Below are 9,347 nucleotides of genomic sequence, written 5' to 3' on the forward strand. Positions count from 1 at the left end.
AGAGGAGAAGGAATCGCCGGCTTCTCGGTAGCCTGGGTCGAGTAGGACCTGCTTGGTCTCTTTGGCCGGCTTGAAAGAGCCCTCACCGGCCGACTAGGATGGATGAGAAGGAATCACCGGCTGCTCAGTAGCCTGGGCCACGAGCCGGTCGATCTGCCGCTTCTCCTCTGCGATCAACAGGGCGTCGACGAGGTGACTGCTATCTTGGGCACACTCGAGCGACTTCTTGTAGTCGCCAGCAACAGTGATGATGCCCTTGGGACCCGGCATCTTCATCTTCAGGTAAGCGTAGTGCGGAATAGCCATGAATTTGGCCTTAGCCGGTCAGCCCAGTAGCGCGTGATACGGGCTGTTGAGGTCCACTACCTCAAACCATATGGACTCTCGGCGGAAGTGAGCTTTATCGCCGAAGAGGACGTCCAGGTGGATTTTGACAACGGGCGAGCAGGACTACCCAGGCACGATGCCGTGGAAGACAATACTGGTCGGCAGGACGTCCGTCTCCTTGAGCCCGAGCTTGAGGAGAGTGTCGAGGTATAGGATGTTGATGCTGCTGCCGCCATCGACCAGCACCCGGGAGAATTGGCAGGTGAGCCTCTTGGAGGCGAAGGTGGGGTCAAGGACGAGCGCGTATGAGCCCGGGTTGGGCATCACCGCAGGATGGTCCACCCGGCTCCATGTGATTGGTTTGTCAGACCAATGCATGTACTTGGGAACTGGGGGAACCGTGGCATTCACCTCGCGCCGTCTCTGGCGCAGGCTATGCTTGTCGCCGCCTTCACTGGTGAAGACGATGAATGCTCCGTCTTGATGAGGGTAGTCATCATGGAGGTGGCTGTCGTTGCGAGGCGGCAGCGGTGGAGCCGTAGCCGGACCAGGAGCCGGTGCGTGAGGCGTTGCGTGCGCACCTGGGGGAGCCGGCAGGCCATCCCCTTGCGTCAGCCGGCGTGCGAAGCTGCACTGTCGAAGGGTGTGGTTGGACGGCTGCGCCCCAGAATGTATCTTGCAGGGGGCGTCGAGCAGTTGCTCGAAGGACTGCTTGGGCAGCCAGTTGGCATTGTTCCTATTGGAACGCTTCCACAGAGGGCCGGCTTGAGGAGCCGACGTCTCGCCCTCCATGCTGGCTGCCAACTTGTTGTTAGAGCACGAATCCATCTGATCCGCCTTGCGCTTGTTGTTGTTCTGGCCACCTCGATTGTGTCCAGCCGACTTGGGAGTAGCCGGCGTGGGGACAGCCTTGTCCGAGGCGGTCACCTTGACACGCATCGCCGAGTCGGCCGTGGCGTACTTGTCCGCCTTGGCCATGAGCACGGCCAGATAAATGGGCTCGGAGCACATAAGCTTGTGCTTGAGGAGGGTGCCGTCTCGGCAACCGTCGATGAAGTACTGGATGGCTTGTACCTCATGCACGCCCTCACAGGAGTTGTTGAGCTCTATCCATCGGGTGACGTAGTCGCGAAGGGGTTCGTCGGGCCTCTGGACGGTCCTTCTGCGTGATGCTGACCGCTAGGGTTGCGGCGTGCTCCGGAGTAGGGTCCCGGTGACTCTGACTAGGCCTGACCGGGGTCAAGCCGAGTCTGTTGTTTGTTTGCGGCATCAAGGAGATCCTTGACCCGCTTCTCCTCGAAGGCGCACTCCTCGCCATCCAGGCTCGCCATTTCCTCCATAGCCCCCTGCGCCGCCCGCATGTTGGCGGCAGGGGTCTCGTAGGTGGGCTGATCGCCGCCTAGGACCTCGGCAATGAACCGCCGCGACTGCGGACCGATCCAAGCCGGCTAGGGGCCTCGGAAATCGGAGTGAGGCCGTATGCGGAGTTATACTCGCGCTGTGTGGCCTCCATCCGACGTTTTGCCGAGGTGACGACAATGCCCTCCTCCAAGATACGCTTGCGAGCCTCCTCCAATGAGGCTCGGGCGTCGCTAGGGTTCGCGGAAGCAGCGACGGGTGTTTTCAGGCCGAAGATGGTGTCCTGAAGAGTATCAGTAGTGGCAACAGCGGGCTCACCAGCATCCGCTGACGCCTTGCCATGAGCCGCGCTGGTGCCAGCGCTGATAACCATCACCTCCACGACATTGGAGACGGCGGCGACATGGTATGGGATAAAGAACCCCACCGACGGCGGAGGGCCGTCGAAGATGAGGACGTTGTTGGGGTACACGTCATGGGCAGGCGTCTCAGCGATAGAGAGCCTGCTGAAGCTGGCGCGGGGCGCCTAAACGTTGAAGTCCTCGCCGAAGTAGCGAGGACTGTCGTTGAGACGTAAGTCGCTAAAGAGAACGCTGAGGTTCTCCATAGCAGCGACGACGATGCTAGGAAGCGCCTTGTCATCAGAATCTTCGTCCGAATCCACATGGCGGGTGGGGACGTCGATCATCATCGGTGTTGCCTCGTCGATAGCGGGCTCCACGGGCATGCAGACCGATCCGGACACGATGCATCCGGCGGCGTATGTGCGGGGCCCCGCCCAGCACGTAAAGCCAGCCGATGCCGCGATCGGCCCCACTGTGGGCACCAAATGTTGGTGAATACTCACAACATATGCCATAGGTAGGCTAAAGTCAGTGAGAACCGAAGGGACAAAGGAGGGCGCTGGGAACGAGGTAGGTACAAGCATGGAACGCACGATGTACCCAGGTCCAGGGGTCTCCGTAGAGATAAGACCCCTAGTCCTGCCGGAGTGTTTGATGCGTATGAATGGATTACAAGGTTGCTCCTGGAGCTGTGTTGGGAGGAGGAAGAGGTGAGCAGCTGGCTCGTCTCTGCCTCACTCTATGTGGTTGGTGGATGAGCTGTGTTGTTCGACCCCACCCCCCTGCATGGAGGGTGACCGGGGGGTTTTATAGACGAACCCACCGGCCTACAATATGGATAAAGGGTACAAGAGTGGGACCCGGCTAGTAGCCTCGCCGGCTGACCAGGGGCCCACGGGAGTCTTGTCTTGTCGCTTGAGGGGCCCGCCGGCTGCATGGTCTTGATTGGCTGTGGGACCCACCGGCTGGCCAATGAAGCTCTCGCGTAAGGTTGACGCCGAGCACGCGCTGTACGTCGAGCGTTGTCCAGCAAGATTCGTCATGGGCAGGTAGTACGACCTCCTCCACTCTTCCCCACGCCGAGTGAAGTAATGGAGTGGGAGTGTGACGGTGCGACACTATGCTAGGTGATAGATCAGAGCTGGGGTAGGTCAGCGGCATGGCCGCAGACGATCATACCTGTCGGACACTCCGATCCAGTACCTTTGCTGACGCGTAGCTACCTTTAATCGTTAGGTCTCATCCTGACCTACGATCTGATGTGACTTGTGATCCCCGGCCGGCTAGCCGGCTTGGGCACGGCCGCCTCGTTCCTAGTCGGATGGCTTGACCAAGCCGGTCAGGAAGAGGTTGCCGTCTCGACTCTAGCCGGCAAGGGTTGCCTGGCCGGCCACAGAGATGGCCGCCTCGTCCTCCAGCCGGTAGGCACGGCCTAGCCGGCGAGAAGACTTGGGCCTTGGGAAATTGTACTTGTTCATATCCTTTGGGTAGGAAATGAAGGAGCAAGCTTGAAGAGCCTACCCTGGGGTTATCCCCCCGACACCCTGCGGGTTCGAGAACTATGTAGAAATGACGTGAGACATTCTCCGGTCAATATCCAATAGCAGGACCTGGATGCCCATATTGGATCCTACATATTCTACGAAGATCTTATCGGTTGAACCTCTGTGTCAAGGATTCGGTTAACCCCGTATATCACTCGCTTTGTCCTTCGGTATGTTACTTGCCCGAGATTCGATCATCGGTATCCTAATACCTATTTCAATCTCGTTACCGGCAAGTCTCTTTACTCGTTCCCTAATACAAGATCTCGTGGCTAACTCTTTAATCACATTGCTTCCAAGGCTTGTCCGTGATGTTGTATTACCGAGTGGGACCCGAGATACCTCTCCGTCACACGGAGTGACAAATCCCTGTCTTGATCCATGCTAACTCAACGAACACCTTTGGAGATACCTATAGAGCACCTTTATAGTAACCCAGTTACGTTGCGATGTTTGATACGCACAATGTATTCCTCCGGTGTCAGTGAGCTACATGATCTCATGGTCATAGGAATGTATACTTGACATGCAGAAAACAATAGCAAAAAAATTACACGATCATATGCTATGTTCATAGTTTGGGTCTTGTCTATCACATCATTCTCCTAATGATGTAATCCCGTTATCAAGTGACAACACTTATCTATGGCTATGAAACACTAACCATCTTTAATCAACGAGCTAGTCAACTAGAGGCTTACTAGGACATTATTTTGTCTATGTATCCACACATGTATTTGTGTTTCCGCTCAATACAATTATAGCATGGATAATAAATGATTATCTTAAAACAGGAAATATAATAATAACTATTTTATTATTACCTCTAGGGCATATTTCCAATAGTCTCCCACTTGCACTAGAGTCAATAATCTAGCATCACATCACCATGTGATTTACAATGTAACAAACTTAACACCCATACAGTTCTAGTGTTGGTCATGTTTAGCTCGTGGAAGAGGTTTAGTCAGCGGGTCTGCAAAATACAGATCCGTGTGCACTTTGAAAATATTTATGTCCTCCTCCTTGATATAACCTCGGATGGCATTGAAGTGTCGTTTAATGTGCTTGGTCCTCTTGTGAGACCTTAGTTCCTTGGCTAGAGCAATGGCACAAGTGTTGTCACAGAACAGATTTATTGTGGATACAGTGCGCTCGGCACCACTCCAAGATCTGTCATGAACTGCTTCATCCACACACCCTCCTTAGCCGCCTCTGAGGCTGCTATGTACTCCGCTTCGTATGTAGAATCAGCTACGACGCTTTGATTGGAATTGCACCAGCTTACTGCACCCCTATTCGGAATATACACATATAAGGTGTGTGACTTAGAGTCATCTGGATCAGTGTCGAAGCTTGCATCGACGTAACCCTTTATGACAAGCTCTTCGTCACCTCCATAAACACGAAACATTTCTTTAGTCCTTCTTAGGTAATTCAGAATATTCTTGACCGTTGTCTAGTGATCCATTCCCGGATTACTCTGAAACCTGCCTACCATACTTATGGCGAGGCTGACATACGGCCGTGTGCACAACATTGCATACATGATAGACCCTATGGATGAGGCATAGGGGACGACACTCATTGTTTCTCTATCTTCTGCACTTACTGGGCATTGAGTCTTACTCAACTTTATACCTTGTAACACAGGCAAGAACCCCTTCTTGGATTGTTCCACTTTGAACTTCTTCACAATCTTATCAAGGTATGTGCTTTGTGAAAGTCCTATCAGGCATCTCGATCTATCTCTATAGATCTTAATGCCCAATATGTAAGCAGCTTCTCACAGGTCCTTCATTGAATTTTTTTTGTTGAAGTAATCATTTACGCTATTCAAAAGTTCTATATTGTTTCCAATCAGCAATATGTCATCTACATATAATATTAGAAACGCTATAGAGCTCCCACTCACTTTCTTGTAAATACAAGCTTCTCCAAAAACTTGTATAAACCCGAACGCCTTGATCACATCATCAAAGCGTTGATTCCAACTCCGAGATGCTTGCACCAGTCCATAAATGGATCGCTGGAGCTTGCACACTTTGTCAGCATTCTCTGGATTGACAAAACCTTCAGGTTCCATCATATACAACTCTTCCTTAAGAAACCCTTTAAGGACCGCCATTTTGACATCCATCTTCCATATTTCATATTCGAAAAATGCAGATATTGCTAACATGATTCGCTACGGGTGAGAATGTCTCATCGTATTCAACTCCTTGAACTTATGAAAAACCTTCGCTACAAGTCGAGCTTTATAGACGGTTACATTACCATCCGCGTCGGTCTTCTTCTTAAAGATCCATTTGTTTTGAATAGCCTTTCAGCCTTCAGGTAATACTTCCAAAGTGCATACTTTATTTTCATACATAGATCCTATCTCGGATTTCATGGCCTCTAAATATTTGTTGGAATCTGGGCCCACCATTGCTTCTTCATAATTCGCAGGCACATTGTTGTCTAACAACATGATTGACAAGACATGATTTTCGTACCACTCAGGAGCAGTACGTACCCTTGTCGACCTACGAGGTTCGATAGCAACTTGATTCAAAGTTTCATAATCAACATCATTAGCTTCCTCTTCAACTGGTGAAGCCTCGACAGAAAATTCTTTCTGCCCTGCGCCACCAACTTGTTGAAGCAAAGGTTCGTCAACCTTATCAAGTTCTATTTTCCTCCCACTCAATTCTTTCGAGAGAAACTCTTTCTCAAGAAAAGTTCCATTCTTAGCGACAAACACTTTGCCCTCAGATTTGAGATAGAAGGTATACCAAACTGTTCCTTTTGGGTATCCTATGAAGGCACACTTTTTCGTTTTCGGTTCCAGCTTTTCAGGCTGAAGCTTTTTGACATAAGCATCACATCCCCAAACTTTAAGAAACGACAACTTTGGCTTCTTGCCATACCATAGCTCATATGGTGTCGTCTCAACGGATTTTGATGGTGCCCTATTTAAAGTGAATGCAGCTGTCTCTAATGCATAGCCCCAAATTGATAATGCTAAATCGGTAAGAGACATCATAGAATGCACCATATCTAATAAAGTACGATTACAACGCTCGGACACACCATTGTGCTGTGGTGTTCCAGGCGGTGTCAACTGTGAAAAAATTCCACATTGTCTTAAGTGAGCACCAAACTCGAAACTCAGATACTCTCCTCCTTTATCAGATCGCAGGAACTTGATCTTCTTGTTATGATGATTTTCCACTTCACTCAGAAATTGCTTGAACTTTTCAAATGTTTCAGACTTGTGCTTTATCAAGTAAATATAGCCATATCTACTCAAATAATCAGTGAAGGTGAGAAAATAACGATATCCTCCACGCGCCTCTATGCTCATTGGTCCGCACACATGAGTATGTATGATCTCCAACAAGTCACTTGCACGCTCCATTGTTCCGGACAATGGAGTCTTAGTCATCTTGCCCATGAGGCATGGTTCGCATGTGTCAAGTGATTCAAAATCAAGTGACTCCAAAAGTCGATCAGCATGGAGTTTCTTCATGCGTTTTACACCAATATGACCTAAGCGGCAGTGCCACAAGAAAGTGGCCCTATCATTATTAAGTCTACATCTTTAGGTCTCAATGTTATGGACATGAGTGTCACTATTGAGATTCAATATGAAGAAACCCCTCACATTGGGTGCATGACCATAAAAGATGTTGCTCATAAAAATAGAAAAAACATTATTCTTTGATTTAAATGAGTAACCGTCTCACAATAAATAAGATCCAGATATAATGTTCATGCTCAACGCAAGCACTAAATAACAATTATTTAAGTTCGTCACTAATCAGGATGATAACTGAAGTGAGACCGTGTCGATGGCGATCGCATCAACCTTGGAACCATTCCCGACACGCATCGTCACTTCATCCTTTGCCAGTCTTGGTTTATTCCGAAGTTCCTGTTTCAAGTTGCAAATGCAAGCAACAAAACCGATATCAAATACCCAGACACTACTACGAGAACTGGTGAGGTACACATCAATAACATGTATATCAAATATACCTTGTTTGGTGTTGGGCGCCTTCTTATCGGCAAGATACTTGGTGCAGTTTTGCTTCCAGTGACTAGTCCATTGCAATAATAGCACTCAGTTTCCGGCTTGATCCAGCATTGGGTTTCTTCGTCGGAGGGGCAACAGCTTTGCCACTCTTCCTACAGTTTCCCTTCTTGCCTTTGCCGGTTTTCTTGAAACTATTGGTTTTATTAACCATCAACACTTGATGTTCTTTCTGGATTTCTGACTAAGCGACTTTCAGCATCGCAAACAGCTCACTGGGTGACTTATTCTTCCCTTGCATGTTATAGTTCAACATGAAGCCTTTATAGCTAGGCGACAGTGACTGAAGAATTATGTCAGTGATAGTGATACGTCCATTTTGCATCATGTTTTCATGTTGATATTTATCGTTTCTTGGGCTGTTATTTCACTTCACGGTACAATTCTTATGCCTTTTCTCTCTTATTTTGCAAGGTTTACATGAAGAGGGAGAATACCGGCAACTGGAATTCTGGCTTGAAAGTGGAGCAAAGTTGAGATACCTATTCTGAGGAACTCCAAACGCCGTGAAAATCAACGGGGATTTTTTTTCCGATTTATCAAAAATACTTGGTCGAAGAAGTGCCAGAAGGGCACCAGGGGGTGCCCACAAGCCTACACAGCGCGGCCACCCCCCAGGCCGCGCCATGGGGGCTTGTGGGAAGCCCATTGGCCCACTGGCCCCCCTCTTTTCCTATATGGAGGGTTTCCTCAAGAAAAAAAATCACAGAGAAGCTTTTTCGTAGTTTCGCCGCCGCAACGAGGCGGAACTTGAGCAGAACCAATCTAGAGCTCCGGCAGGACGATCCTGCCGGGGGAACATCCCTCCCGGAGGGGGAAATCGTCGCCATCGTCATCACCAACACTCCTCTCATCGGAGGGGACTCGTCACCATCAACATCTTCATGAGCACCATCTCATCTCCAAACCCTAGTTCATCACTTGTAACCAATCTCTATCTCGCGACTCCGATTAGTACTTGTAAGGTTGCTAGTAGTGTTGATTAATCTTTGTAGTTGATGCTAGTTGGATTACTTGGTGGAAGAGTTTATGTTCAGATCCTTGATGCTACTCATTACCTCTCTGATCATGAATATGATTATGCTTTGTGAGTAGTTACTTTTGTTCCTGAGGACATGGGATAAGCCATGCTAATAGTAGTCATATGAATTTGGTATTCGTTCGGTAATTTGATATGTTGTATGTTGTTTTTCCTCTAGTGGTGTTATGTGAACGTCGACTACATAACACTTGACCATTATTTGGGCCTAGAGGAAGGCATTGGGAAGTAGTACGTAGATAATGGGTTGCTAGAGTGACAAAAGCTTAAACCCTAGTTTATGCGTTGCTTCCTAAGGGGCTGATTTGGATCCACTAGTTTAATGCTATGGTTAGACTTTGTCTTAATTCTTCTTTCGTAGATGCGGATGCTTACAAGAGGGGTTAATCATAAGTGGGATGCTTGTCCAAGTAAGGGCAGTACCCAAGCGCCGGTCCACCCACAGATCAAACTATCAAAGTAACGAACGCGAATCATATGAACATGATCAAAACTAGCAGGACAGAAATACCCGTGTGTCCTCGGCAGCGCTTTTCCTCCTATAAGACTTTGTCCATGCTTGTCCCTTGCTACAAAAGGGATTGGGCCACTTTGCTGCACCGTTACTACTTTTGTTACTTGTTGCTCGCTACGAATCATCTCACCACACAATCACT

This window comes from Hordeum vulgare, chromosome 3H (assembly GCF_904849725.1).
Source record: "Hordeum vulgare subsp. vulgare chromosome 3H, MorexV3_pseudomolecules_assembly, whole genome shotgun sequence".
Lineage (NCBI taxonomy): Eukaryota > Viridiplantae > Streptophyta > Magnoliopsida > Poales > Poaceae > Hordeum > Hordeum vulgare.